Source organism: Phyllobates terribilis, unplaced genomic scaffold (genome assembly GCF_046119375.1).
Source record: "Phyllobates terribilis strain yellow unplaced genomic scaffold, ASM4611937v1 Scaffold_2__4_contigs__length_985480577, whole genome shotgun sequence".
NCBI classification, from domain to species: domain Eukaryota; kingdom Metazoa; phylum Chordata; class Amphibia; order Anura; family Dendrobatidae; genus Phyllobates; species Phyllobates terribilis.
In genome coordinates this window covers 37703947-37719645 of record NW_027362762.1, presented here as the reverse complement: position 1 = coordinate 37719645, position 15699 = coordinate 37703947, and positions in this window count along the sequence as shown.

The window sequence follows — 15699 nt, the reverse complement described above, 5'->3', positions numbered from 1 at the left end:
CTGTGTGATACTGTCTGCTGAGCTGTATCTAATCCTATACTGTGTGATACTGTCTGCTGAGCCATGTATCTAATACTCTCCTGTGTGATACTGTCTGCTGAGCTGTATCTAATCCTATCCTGTGTGATACTGTCTGCTGAGCCATGTATCTAATCCTCTCCTGTGTGATACTGTCTGCTGAGCCGTGTATCTAATCCTATCCTGTGTGACACTGTCTGCTGAGCCGTGTATCTAATCCTATCCTTTGTGATACCGTCTGCTGAGCCGTGTATCTAATCCTCTCCTGTGTGATACTGTCTGCTGAGCCGTGTATCTAATCCTATCCTGTGTGACACTGTCTGCTGAGCCGTGTATCTAATCCTATCCTTTGTGATACCGTCTGCTGAGCCGTGTATCTAATCCTATCCTGTGTGATACTGTCTGCTGAGCCGTGTATCTAACCCTCTCCTGTGTGATACTGTCTGCTGAGCCGTGTATCTAATCCTATGCTGTGTGATACTGTCTGATGAGCCGTGTATCTAATCCTATCCTGTGTGATACTGTCTGCTGAGCTGTGTATCTAACCCTCTCCTGTGTGATACTGTCTGCTGAGCCGTGTATCTAATCCTGTCCTTTGTGATACCGTCTTCTGAGCCGTGTATCTAATCCTATCCTGTGTGATACTGTCTGCTGAGCCGTGTATCTAATCCTATTCTGTGTGATACTGTCTGCTGAGACGTGTATCTAATCCCATCCTGTGCGATACTGTCTGCTGAGCCGTGCATCTAATCCTATCCTGTGTGATACTGTCTGCTGAGCTGTGTATCTAATCCCATCCTGTGTGATACTATCTGCTGAGCCGTGTATCCAATCCTATCCTGTGTGATACTGTCTGCTGAGCCGTGTATCTAATCATCTCCTGTGTGATACTATCTACTGAGCCGTGTATCTAATCGCTTCCTGTGTGATACTGTCTGCTGAGCCGTGTATCTAATCCCTTCCTGTGTGATACTGTCTGCTGAGCCTTGTATCTAATCGCTTCCTGTGTGATACTGTCTGCTGAGCCGTGTATCTAATCGCTTCCTGTGTGATACTGTCTGCTGAGCCGTGTATCTAATCCCTTCCTGTGTGATACTGTCTTCTGAGCCTTGTATCTAATCGCTTCCTGTGTGATACTGTCTGCTGAGCCGTGTATCTAATCCCATCCTGTGTGATACAGTCTGCTGAGCCGTGTATCTAATCCTCTTCGGTGTGATACGGTCTGCTGAGCTGTGTATCTAATCCTCTTCTGTGTGATACTGTCTGCTGAGCCGTGTATCTAATCCTCTCCTGTGTTATACTGTCTGCTGAGCCGTGTATCTAATCCTATCCTGTGTGATACTGTCTGCTGAGCTGTGTATCTAATCCTTTCCTGTGTGATACTGTCTGCTGAGCTGTGTATCTAATCCTGTCCAGTGTGATACTGTCTGCTGAGCCAAGTATCTAATCCTATCCTGTGTGATACTGTCTGCTGAGCTGTGTATCTAATCCTGTCCTGTGTGATACTTTCTGCTGAGCCGTGTATCTAATCTTATCCTGTGTGATACTGTCTGCTGAGCCGGGTATCTAATCCTATCCTGTGTGATACTGTTTGCTGAGCCGTGTATCTAATCCTCTCCTGTGTGATACTGTCTGCTGAGCCGTGTATCTAATCCTATCCTGTGTGATACTGTCTGCTGAGCTGTGTATCTAATCCTTTCCTGTGTGATACTGTCTGCTGAGCTGTGTATCTAATCCTGTCCAGTGTGATACTGTCTGCTGAGCCGTGTATCTAATCCTATCCTGTGTGATACTGTCTGCTGAGCTGTGTATCTAATCCTATCCTGTGTGATACTGTCTGCTGAGCCATGTATCTAATCCTGTCCTGTGTGATACTGTCTGCTGAGCTGTGTATCTAATCCTATCCTGTGTGATACTGTCTGCTGAGCCAAGTATCTAATCCTATCCTGTGTGATACTGTCTGCTGAGCTGTGTATCTAATCTTCTCCTTTGTGATACTGTCTGCTGAGCCGTGTATCTATTCCTATCCTGTGTGATACTGTCTGCTGAGCCGTGTATCTAATCCTATGCTGTGTGATACTGTCTGCTGAGCCGTGTATCTAATCCTATCCTGTGTGATACTGTCTGCTGTGCCGTGTATCTAATCTTCTCCTTTGTGATACTGTCTGCTGAGCCGTGTATCTATTCCTATCCTGTGTGATACTGTCTGCTGAGCCGTGTATCTAATCCTATGCTGTGTGATACTGTCTGCTGAGCCGTGTATCTAATCCTATCCTGTGTGATACTGTCTGCTGAGCCATGTATCTAATCCTATCCTGTGTGATACTGTCTGCTGAGCCGTGTATCTAACCCTCTCCTATGTGATACTGTCTGCTGAGCCGTGTATCTAACCCTCTCCTGTGTGATACTGTCTGCTGAGCCGTGTATCTAATCCTATGCTGTGTGATACTGTCTGCTGAGCCTTGTATCTAATCCTCTCCTGTCTGATACTGTCTGCTGAGCCGTGTATCTAATCCTCTCCTGTGTGATACTAACTGCTGAGCCGTGTATCTAATCCTATCCTGTGTGATACTGTATGCTGAGCCATGTATCTAATCCTATCCTGTGTGATACTTACTGCTTAGCCTTGTATCTAATCCCTTCCTGTGTGATACTGTCTGGTGAGCCGTGTATCTAATCCTATCCTGTGTGATACTGTCTGCTGAGCCGTGTATCTAATCCTATGATGTGTGATACTGTCTGCTCAGCCGTGTATCTAACCCTCTCCTGTGTGATACTGTCTGCTGAGCCGTGTATCTAATCCTCTCCTGTGTGATACTAACTGCTGAGCCGTGTATCTAATCCTCTCCTGTGTGATACCGTTTGCTGAGCCATGTATCTAATCCTATGCTGTGTGATACTGTCTGCTGAGCCTTGTATCTAATCCTCTCCTGTCTGATACTGTCTGCTGAGCCGTGTATCTAATCCTATCCTGTGTGATACTGTCTGCTGAGCCGTGTATCTAATCCTCTCCTGTGTGATACTAACTGCTGAGCCGTGTATCTAATCCTCTCCTATGTGATACTGTCTGCTGAGCCATGTATCTAATCCTATCCTGTGTGATACTGTATGCTGAGCCATGTATCTAATCCTATCCTGTGTGATACTAACTGCTTAGCCGTGTATCTAATCCCTTCCTGTGTGATACTGTCTGCTGAGCCTTGTATCTAATCCCTTCCTGTGTGATACTGTCTGCTGAGCCGTGTATCTAATCCCATCCTGTTTGATACTGTATGCTGAGCCGTGTATCTTATCCTCTTCGGTGTAATACGGTCTGCTGAGCTGTGTATCTAATCCTCTTCTGTGTGATACTGTCTGCTGAGCTGTGTATCTAATCCTCTCCTGTGTGATACTGTCTGCTGAGCCGTGTATCTAATCCTTTCCTGTGTGATACTGTCTGCTGAGCCGTGTATCTAATCCTTTCCTGTGTGACACTGTCTGCTGAGCCATGTATCTAATCCTCTCCTGTGTGATACTGTCTGCTGAGCCGTGTATCTAATCCTCTCCTGTGTGATACTGTCTGCTGAGCCGGGTATCTAATACTATCCTGTGTGATACTGTCTGCTGAGCCGTGTATCTAATCCTATGCTGTGCGATACTGTCTGCTGAGCCGTGTATCTAATCCTCTCCTGTGTTATACTGTCTGCTGAGCCGTGTATCTAATCCTATCCTGTGTGATGCTGTCTGCTGAGCTGTGTATCTAATCCTTTCCTGTGTGATACTGTCTGCTGAGCTGTGTATCTAATCCTGTCCAGTGTGATACTGTCTGCTGAGCCAAGTATCTAATCCTATCCTGTGTGATACTGTCTGCTGAGCTGTGTATCTAATCCTGTCCTGTGTGATACTTTCTGCTGAGCCGTGTATCTAATCTTATCCTGTGTGATACTGTCTGCTGAGCCGGGTATCTAATCCTATCCTGTGTGATACTGTTTGCTGAGCCGTGTATCTAATCCTCTCCTGTGTGATACTGTCTGCTGAGCCGTGTATCTAATCCTATCCTGTGTGATACTGTCTGCTGAGCTGTGTATCTAATCCTTTCCTGTGTGATACTGTCTGCTGAGCTGTGTATCTAATCCTGTCCAGTGTGATACTGTCTGCTGAGCCGTGTATCTAATCCTATCCTGTGTGATACTGTCTGCTGAGCTGTGTATCTAATCCTATCCTGTGTGATACTGTCTGCTGAGCCATGTATCTAATCCTGTCCTGTGTGATACTGTCTGCTGAGCTGTGTATCTAATCCTATCCTGTGTGATACTGTCTGCTGAGCCAAGTATCTAATCCTATCCTGTGTGATACTGTCTGCTGAGCTGTGTATCTAATCTTCTCCTTTGTGATACTGTCTGCTGAGCCGTGTATCTATTCCTATCCTGTGTGATACTGTCTGCTGAGCCGTGTATCTAATCCTATGCTGTGTGATACTGTCTGCTGAGCCGTGTATCTAATCCTATCCTGTGTGATACTGTCTGCTGTGCCGTGTATCTAATCTTCTCCTTTGTGATACTGTCTGCTGAGCCGTGTATCTATTCCTATCCTGTGTGATACTGTCTGCTGAGCCGTGTATCTAATCCTATGCTGTGTGATACTGTCTGCTGAGCCGTGTATCTAATCCTATACTGTGTGATACTGTCTGCTGAGCCATGTATCTAATCCTATCCTGTGTGATACTGTCTGCTGAGCCGTGTATCTAACCCTCTCCTATGTGATACTGTCTGCTGAGCCGTGTATCTAACCCTCTCCTGTGTGATACTGTCTGCTGAGCCGTGTATCTAATCCTATGCTGTGTGATACTGTCTGCTGAGCCTTGTATCTAATCCTCTCCTGTCTGATACTGTCTGCTGAGCCGTGTATCTAATCCTCTCCTGTGTGATACTAACTGCTGAGCCGTGTATCTAATCCTATCCTGTGTGATACTGTATGCTGAGCCATGTATCTAATCCTATCCTGTGTGATACTTACTGCTTAGCCTTGTATCTAATCCCTTCCTGTGTGATACTGTCTGGTGAGCCGTGTATCTAATCCTATCCTGTGTGATACTGTCTGCTGAGCCGTGTATCTAATCCTATGATGTGTGATACTGTCTGCTCAGCCGTGTATCTAACCCTCTCCTGTGTGATACTGTCTGCTGAGCCGTGTATCTAATCCTCTCCTGTGTGATACTAACTGCTGAGCCGTGTATCTAATCCTCTCCTGTGTGATACCGTTTGCTGAGCCATGTATCTAATCCTATGCTGTGTGATACTGTCTGCTGAGCCTTGTATCTAATCCTCTCCTGTCTGATACTGTCTGCTGAGCCGTGTATCTAATCCTATCCTGTGTGATACTGTCTGCTGAGCCGTGTATCTAATCCTCTCCTGTGTGATACTAACTGCTGAGCCGTGTATCTAATCCTCTCCTATGTGATACTGTCTGCTGAGCCATGTATCTAATCCTATCCTGTGTGATACTGTATGCTGAGCCGTGTATCTAATCCCTTCCTGTGTGATACTGTCTGCTGAGCCTTGTATCTAATCCCTTCCTGTGTGATACTGTCTGCTGAGCCGTGTATCTAATCCCATCCTGTTTGATACTGTATGCTGAGCCGTGTATCTTATCCTCTTCGGTGTAATACGGTCTGCTGAGCTGTGTATCTAATCCTCTTCTGTGTGATACTGTCTGCTGAGCTGTGTATCTAATCCTCTCCTGTGTGATACTGTCTGCTGAGCCGTGTATCTAATCCTTTCCTGTGTGATACTGTCTGCTGAGCCGTGTATCTAATCCTTTCCTGTGTGACACTGTCTGCTGAGCCATGTATCTAATCCTCTCCTGTGTGATACTGTCTGCTGAGCCGTGTATCTAATCCTCTCCTGTGTGATACTGTCTGCTGAGCCGGGTATCTAATACTATCCTGTGTGATACTGTCTGCTGAGCCGTGTATCTAATCCTATGCTGTGCGATACTGTCTGCTGAGCCGTGTATCTAATCCCATGCTGTGTGATACTGTCTGCTGAGCCGTGTATCTAATCCTATTCTGTGTGATACTATCTGCTGAGCCATGTATCTAATCCTATGCTTTGTGATACCGCCTGCTGAGCTGTGTATCTAATCCTATGCTGTGTGATACTGTCTGCTGAGCTGTGTATCTAATCCTCTCCTGTGTGATCCTGTCTGCTGAGCCATGTATCTAATCCTGTCCTGTGTGATACTGTATGCTGAGCCATGTATCTAATCCTCTTCTGTGTGATACTGTCGGCTGAGCCGTGTATCTAACCCTATCCTGTGTGATACTGTCTGCTGAGCTGTGTATCTAATCCTATCCTGTGTGATACTGTCTGCTGAGCCGTGTATCTAATCCCTTCCTGTGTGATACTGTCTGCTGAGCCGTGTATCTAACCCTCTCCTGTGTGATACTGTCTGCTGAGCAATGTATCTAATCCCATGCTGTGTGATACTGTCTGCTGAGCCGTGTATCTAATTCTATTCTGTGTGACTCTATCTGCTGAGCCATGTATCTAATCCTATACTGTGTGATACCGTCTGCTGAGCTGTGTATCTAATCCTGTCCTTTGTGATACTGTCTGCTGAGCCGTGTATCTAATCCTATCCTGTGTGATACTGTATGCTGAGCCATGTATCTAATCCTCTTCTGTGTGATATTGTCTGCTTAGCTGTGTATCTAATCCTCTTCTGTGTGATACTGTCTGCTGAGCCGTGTATCTAATCATATCCTGTGTAATACCAACTGCTTAGCCGTGTATCTAATCCTGTCCTGTGTGATACTGTATGCTGAGCCGTGTATCTAATCCAGTCCTGTGTGATACTGCATGCTGAGCCGTGTATCTAATCCTGTCCTGTGTGATATTGTATGTTGAGGCGTGTATCTAATCCTATTCTGTGTGATACCATCAGCTGAGCTGTGTATCTAACCCTCTCATGTGTGATACTGTCTGCTGAGCCGTGTATCTAATCCTCTCCTGTGTGATACTAACTGCTGAGCCGTGTATCTAATCCTCTCCTATGTGATACTGTCTGCTGAGCCGTGTATCTAATCCTATCCTGTGTGATACTGTCTGCTGAGCTGTGTATCTAATCCTATCCTGTGTGATACTGTATGCTGAGCCATGTATCTAATCCTATCCTGTGTGATACTATCTGCTGAGCCGTGTATCTAATCCTGCCCTGTGTGATACTGTCTGCTGAGCCGTGTATCTAATCCTGTCCTGTGTGATATTGTATGTTGAGGCGTGTATCTAATCCTATTCTGTGTGATACCATCAGCTGAGCTGTGTATCTAACCCTTTCATGTGTGATACTGTCTGCTGAGCCATGTATCTAATCGTATCCTGTGTGATACTGTCTGCTGTGCCATGTATCTAATCCTGTCCTGTGTGATACTGTCTGCTGTGCCATGTATCTAATCCTCTCCTGTGTGATACTATCTGCTGAGCTGTGTATCTAATCCTATGCTGTGTGATACCGTCTGCTGAGCCGTGTATCTAATCCTATGCTGTGCGATACTGTCTGCTGAGCCGTGTATCTAATCCCATGCTGTGTGATACTGTCTGCTGTGCCGTGTATCTAATCCTGTCCTGTCTGATACTGTCTGCTGAGCCGTGTATCTAATCCTATGCTGTGTGATACCATCTGTTGAGCCGTGTATCTCATCCTATGCTGTGTGATACTGTCTGCTGAACCGTGTATCTAATCCTATTCTGTGTGGTACTATCTGCTGAGCCATGTATCTAATCCTATGCTTTGTGATACCGTCTGCTGAGCTGTGTATCTAATCCTCTCCTGTGTGATACTGTCTGCTGAGCCGTGTATCTAATCCTATTCTGTGTGGTACTATCTGTTGAGCCGTGTATCTAATCCTATGCTGTGTGATACTGTCTGCTGAGCCGTGTATCTAATCCTATCCTCTGTGATACCGTCTGCTGAGCCGTGTATCTAATCCTCTTCTGTGTGATACTGTCGGCTGATCCGTGTATCTAATCCTATTCTGTGTGATACTATCTGCTGAGCCATGTATCTAATCCTATGCTTTGTGATACCGTCTGCTGAGCTGTGTATCTAATCATATGCTGTGTGATACTGTCTGCTGAGCTGTGTATCTAATCCTGTCCTGTGTGATACTGTCTGCTGAGCCGTGTATCTAATTCTATCCTGTGTGATACTGTCTGCTGAGCCGTGTATCTAATCCTATCCTGTGTGATACTGTCTGCTGAGCCGTGTATCTAATCCTATCCTGTGTGAAACTAACTGCTGAGCTGTGTATCTAATCCTCTTCTGTGTGATACTGTCTGCTGAGCCGTGTATCTAATTCTCTCCTGTGTTATACTGTCTGCTGAGCCGTGTATCTAATCCTATCCTGTGTGATACTGTCTGCTGAGCTGTGTATCTAATCCTATCCTGTGTGATACTGTCTGCTGAGCTGTGTATCTAATCCTGTCCTGTGTGATACTGTCTGCTGAGCCGTGTATCTAATTCTATCCTGTGTGATACTGTCTGCTGAGCCGTGTATCTAATTCTATCCTGTGTGATACTGTCTGCTGAGCCGTGTATCTAATCCTCTCCTGTGTTATACTGTCTGCTGAGCTGTGTATCTAATCCTTTCCTGTGTGATACTGTCTGCTGAGCTGTGTATCTAATCCTGTCCAGTGTGATACTGTCTGCTGAGCCATGTATCTAATCCTATCCTGTCTGATACTGTCTGCTGAGCCGTGTATCTAATCCTGTCCTGTGTGATACTGTCTGCTGAGCTGTGTATCTAATCCTATCCTGTGTGATACTGTCTGCTGAGCCAAGTATCTAATCCTATCCTGTGTGATACTGTCTGCTGAGCTGTGTATCTAATCCTGTCCTGTGTGATACTGTCTGCTGTGCCATGTATCTAATCCTCTCCTGTGTGATACTATCTGCTGAGCTGTGTATCTAATCCTATGCTGTGTGATACCGTCTGCTGAGCCGTGTATCTAATCCTATGCTGTGCGATACTGTCTGCTGAGCCGTGTATCTAATCCCATGCTGTGTGATACTGTCTGCTGTGCCGTGTATCTAATCCTGTCCTGTCTGATACTGTCTGCTGAGCCGTGTATCTAATCCTATGCTGTGTGATACCATCTGTTGAGCCGTGTATCTCATCCTATGCTGTGTGATACTGTCTGCTGAACCGTGTATCTAATCCTATTCTGTGTGGTACTATCTGCTGAGCCATGTATCTAATCCTATGCTTTGTGATACCGTCTGCTGAGCTGTGTATCTAATCCTCTCCTGTGTGATACTGTCTGCTGAGCCGTGTATCTAATCCTATTCTGTGTGGTACTATCTGTTGAGCCGTGTATCTAATCCTATGCTGTGTGATACTGTCTGCTGAGCCGTGTATCTAATCCTATCCTCTGTGATACCGTCTGCTGAGCCGTGTATCTAATCCTCTTCTGTGTGATACTGTCGGCTGATCCGTGTATCTAATCCTATTCTGTGTGATACTATCTGCTGAGCCATGTATCTAATCCTATGCTTTGTGATACCGTCTGCTGAGCTGTGTATCTAATCCTATGCTGTGTGATACTGTCTGCTGAGCTGTGTATCTAATCCTGTCCTGTGTGATACTGTCTGCTGAGCCGTGTATCTAATTCTATCCTGTGTGATACTGTCTGCTGAGCCGTGTATCTAATCCTATCCTGTGTGATACTGTCTGCTGAGCCGTGTATCTAATCCTATCCTGTGTGAAACTAACTGCTGAGCTGTGTATCTAATCCTCTTCTGTGTGATACTGTCTGCTGAGCCGTGTATCTAATCCTCTCCTGTGTTATACTGTCTGCTGAGCCGTGTATCTAATCCTATCCTGTGTGATACTGTCTGCTGAGCTGTGTATCTAATCCTTTCCTGTGTGATACTGTCTGCTGAGCTGTGTATCTAATCCTGTCCAGTGTGATACTGTCTGCTGAGCCATGTATCTAATCCTATCCTGTGTGATACTGTCTGCTGAGCCGTGTATCTAATCCTGTCCTGTGTGATACTGTCTGCTGAGCTGTGTATCTAATCCTATCCTGTGTGATACTGTCTGCTGAGCCGGGTATCTAATACTATCCTGTGTGATACTGTCTGCTGAGCCGTGTATCTAATCCTATGCTGTGCGATACTGTCTGCTGAGCCGTGTATCTAATCCCATGCTGTGTGATACTGTCTGCTGAGCCGTGTATGTAATCCTATTCTGTGTGATACTATCTGCTGAGCCATGTATCTAATCCTATGCTTTGTGATACCGCCTGCTGAGCTGTGTATCTAATCCTATGCTGTGTGATACTGTCTGCTGAGCTGTGTATCTAATCCTCTCCTGTGTGATCCTGTCTGCTGAGCCATGTATCTAATCCTGTCCTGTGTGATACTGTATGCTGAGCCATGTATCTAATCCTCTTCTGTGTGATACTGTCGGCTGAGCCGTGTATCTAACCCTATCCTGTGTGATACTGTCTGCTGAGCTGTGTATCTAATCCTATCCTGTGTGATACCGTCTGCTGAGCTGTGTATCTAATCCTGTCCTTTGTGATACTGTCTGCTGAGCCGTGTATCTAATCCTATCCTGTGTGATACTGTATGCTGAGCCATGTATCTAATCCTCTTCTGTGTGATATTGTCTGCTTAGCTGTGTATCTAATCCTCTTCTGTGTGATACTGTCTGCTGAGCCGTGTATCTAATCCTATCCTGTGTAATACCAACTGCTTAGCCGTGTATCTAATCCTGTCCTGTGTGATACTGTATGCTGAGCCGTGTATCTAATCCAGTCCTGTGTGATACTGCATGCTGAGCCGTGTATCTAATCCTGTCCTGTGTGATATTGTATGTTGAGGCGTGTATCTAATCCTATTCTGTGTGATACCATCAGCTGAGCTGTGTATCTAACCCTCTCATGTGTGATACTGTCTGCTGAGCCGTGTATCTAATCCTCTCCTGTGTGATACTAACTGCTGAGCCGTGTATCTAATCCTCTCCTATGTGATACTGTCTGCTGAGCTGTGTATCTAATCCTATCCTGTGTGATACTGTATGCTGAGCCATGTATCTAATCCTATCCTGTGTGATACTATCTGCTGAGCCGTGTATCTAATCCTGCCCTGTGTGATACTGTCTGCTGAGCCGTGTATCTAATCCTGTCCTGTGTGATATTGTATGTTGAGGCGTGTATCTAATCCTATTCTGTGTGATACCATCAGCTGAGCTGTGTATCTAACCCTTTCATGTGTGATACTGTCTGCTGAGCCATGTATCTAATCGTATCCTGTGTGATACTGTCTGCTGTGCCATGTATCTAATCCTGTCCTGTGTGATACTGTCTGCTGTGCCATGTATCTAATCCTCTCCTGTGTGATACTATCTGCTGAGCTGTGTATCTAATCCTATGCTGTGTGATACCGTCTGCTGAGCCGTGTATCTAATCCTATGCTGTGCGATACTGTCTGCTGAGCCGTGTATCTAATCCCATGCTGTGTGATACTGTCTGCTGTGCCGTGTATCTAATCCTGTCCTGTCTGATACTGTCTGCTGAGCCGTGTATCTAATCCTATGCTGTGTGATACCATCTGTTGAGCCGTGTATCTCATCCTATGCTGTGTGATACTGTCTGCTGAACCGTGTATCTAATCCTATTCTGTGTGGTACTATCTGCTGAGCCATGTATCTAATCCTATGCTTTGTGATACCGTCTGCTGAGCTGTGTATCTAATCCTCTCCTGTGTGATACTGTCTGCTGAGCCGTGTATCTAATCCTATTCTGTGTGGTACTATCTGTTGAGCCGTGTATCTAATCCTATGCTGTGTGATACTGTCTGCTGAGCCGTGTATCTAATCCTATCCTCTGTGATACCGTCTGCTGAGCCGTGTATCTAATCCTCTTCTGTGTGATACTGTCGGCTGATCCGTGTATCTAATCCTATTCTGTGTGATACTATCTGCTGAGCCATGTATCTAATCCTATTCTGTGTGATACTGTCTGCTGAGCTGTGTATCTAATCCTATGCTGTGTGATACTGTCTGCTGAGCTGTGTATCTAATCCTGTCCTGTGTGATACTGTCTGCTGAGCCGTGTATCTAATTCTATCCTGTGTGATACTGTCTGCTGAGCCGTGTATCTAATCCTATCCTGTGTGATACTGTCTGCTGAGCCGTGTATCTAATCCTATCCTGTGTGAAACTAACTGCTGAGCTGTGTATCTAATCCTCTTCTGTGTGATACTGTCTGCTGAGCCGTGTATCTAATCCTCTCCTGTGTTATACTGTCTGCTGAGCCGTGTATCTAATCCTATCCTGTGTGATACTGTCTGCTGAGCTGTGTATCTAATCCTATCCTGTGTGATACTGTCTGCTGAGCTGTGTATCTAATCCTGTCCTGTGTGATACTGTCTGCTGAGCCGTGTATCTAATTCTATCCTGTGTGATACTGTCTGCTGAGCCGTGTATCTAATCCTATCCTGTGTGATACTGTCTGCTGAGCCGTGTATCTAATCCTATCCTGTGTGAAACTAACTGCTGAGCTGTGTATCTAATCCTCTCCTGTGTTATACTGTCTGCTGAGCTGTGTATCTAATCCTTTCCTGTGTGATACTGTCTGCTGAGCTGTGTATCTAATCCTGTCCAGTGTGATACTGTCTGCTGAGCCATGTATCTAATCCTATCCTGTCTGATACTGTCTGCTGAGCCGTGTATCTAATCCTGTCCTGTGTGATACTGTCTGCTGAGCTGTGTATCTAATCCTATCCTGTGTGATACTGTCTGCTGAGCCAAGTATCTAATCATATCCTGTGTGATACTGTCTGCTGAGCTGTGTATCTAATCCTGTCCTGTGTGATACTGTCTGCTGTGCCATGTATCTAATCCTCTCCTGTGTGATACTATCTGCTGAGCTGTGTATCTAATCCTATGCTGTGTGATACCGTCTGCTGAGCCGTGTATCTAATCCTATGCTGTGCGATACTGTCTGCTGAGCCATGTATCTAATCCCATGCTGTGTGATACTGTCTGCTGTGCCGTGTATCTAATCCTGTCCTGTCTGATACTGTCTGCTGAGCCGTGTATCTAATCCTATGCTGTGTGATACCATCTGTTGAGCCGTGTATCTCATCCTATGCTGTGTGATACTGTCTGCTGAGCCATGTATCTAATCCTATGCTTTGTGATACCGTCTGCTGAGCTGTGTATCTAATCCTCTCCTGTGTGATACTGTCTGCTGAGCCGTGTATCTAATCCTATTCTGTGTGGTACTATCTGTTGAGCCGTGTATCTAATCCTATGCTGTGTGATACTGTCTGCTGAGCCGTGTATCTAATCCTATCCTCTGTGATACCGTCTGCTGAGCCGTGTATCTAATCCTCTTCTGTGTGATACTGTCGGCTGATCCGTGTATCTAATCCTATTCTGTGTGATACTATCTGCTGAGCCATGTATCTAATCCTATGCTTTGTGATACCGTCTGCTGAGCTGTGTATCTAATCCTATCCTGTGTGATACTGTCTGCTGAGCCGTGTATCTAATTCTATCCTGTGTGATACTGTCTGCTGAGCCGTGTATCTAATCCTATCCTGTGTGATACTGTCTGCTGAGCCGTGTATCTAATCCTATCCTGTGTGAAACTAACTGCTGAGCTGTGTATCTAATCCTCTTCTGTGTGATACTGTCTGCTGAGCCGTGTATCTAATCCTCTCCTGTGTTATACTGTCTGCTGAGCCGTGTATCTAATCCTATCCTGTGTGATACTGTCTGCTGAGCTGTGTATCTAATCCTTTCCTGTGTGATACTGTCTGCTGAGCTGTGTATCTAATCCTGTCCAGTGTGATACTGTCTGCTGAGCCATGTATCTAATCCTATCCTGTGTGATACTGTCTGCTGAGCCGTGTATCTAATCCTGTCCTGTGTGATACTGTCTGCTGAGCTGTGTATCTAATCCTATCCTGTGTGATACTGTCTGCTGAGCCAAGTATCTAATCCTATCCTGTGTGATACTGTCTGCTGAGCTGTGTATCTAATCCTGTCCTGTGTGATACTTTCTGCTGAGCCGTGTATCTAATCTTATCCTGTGTGATACTGTCTGCTGAGCTGTATCTAATCCTATCCTGTGTGATACTGTTTGCTGAGCCGTGTATCTAATCCTCTCCTGTGTGATACTGTCTGCTGAGCCGTGTATCTAATCCTATCCTGTGTGATACTGTCTGCTGAGCTGTGTATCTAATCCTTTCCTGTGTGATACTGTCTGCTGAGCTGTGTATCTAATCCTGTCCAGTGTGATACTGTCTGCTGAGCCATGTATCTAATCCTGTCCTGTGTGATACTGTCTGCTGAGCCGTGTATCTAATCCTATCCTGTGTGATACTGTCTGCTGAGCTGTGTATCTAATCCTATCCTGTGTGATACTGTCTGCTGAGCCATGTATCTAATCCTGTCCTGTGTGATACTGTCTGCTGAGCCAAGTATCTAATCCTATCCTGTGTGATACTGTCTGCTGAGCTGTGTATCTAATCTTCTCCTTTGTGATACTGTCTGCTGAGCCGTGTATCTATTCCTATTCTGAGTGATACTGTCTGCTGTGCCGTGTATCTAATCCTATCCTGTGTGATACTGTCTGCTGAGCCGTGTATCTAATCCTATGCTGTGTGATACTGTCTGCTGAGCCGTGTATCTAATCTTATCCTGTGTGATACTGTCTGCTGAGCCGTGTATCTAATCCTGTCCAGTGTGATACTGTCTGCTGAGCCATGTATCTAATCCTTTCCTGTGTGATACTGTCTGCTGAGCTGTGTATCTAATCCTGTCCTATGTGATACTGTCTGCTGAGCTGTGTATCTAATCCTGTCCTGTGTGATACTGTCTGCTGAGCCGTGTATCTAATCCTTTCCTGTGTGATACTGTCTGCTGAGCCATGTATCTAATCCTGTCCTGTGTGATACTGTCTGCTGAGCCGTGTATCTAATCCTGTCCTGTGTGATACTGTCTGCTGAGCCGGGTATCTAATTCTATCTTGTGTGATACTGTCTGCTGAGCCGTGTATCTAATCGTATCCTGTGTGATACTGTCTGCTGTGCCATGTATCTAATCCTCTCCTGTGTGATACTATCTGCTGAGCTGTGTATCTAATCCTATGCTGTGTGATACCGTCTGCTGAGCCGTGTATCTAATCCTATGCTGTGCGATACTGTCTGCTGAGCCGTGTATCTAATCCCATGCTGTGTGATACTGTCTGCTGAGCCGTGTATCTAATCCTATTCTGTGTGGTACTATCTGCTGAGCCATGTATCTAATCCTATGCTTTGTGATACCGTCTGCTGAGCTGTGTATCTAATCCTATGCTGTGTGATACTGTCTGCTGAGCTGTGTATCTAATCCTGTCCTGTGTGATACTGTCTGCTGAGCCGTGTATCTAATCCTATCCTGTGTGATACCGTCTGCTGAGCCGTGTATCTAATCCTCTTCTGTGTGATACTGTCAGCTGATCCGTGTATCTAATCCTATCCTGTGTGATACCGTCTGCTGAGCCGTGTATCTAATCCTCTTCTGTGTGATACCGTCTGCTGAGCTGTGTATCTAATCCTATGCTGTGTGATACTGTCTGCTGAGCTGTGTATCTAATCCTGTCCTGTGTGATACTGTCTGCTGAGCCGTGTATCTAATTCTATCCT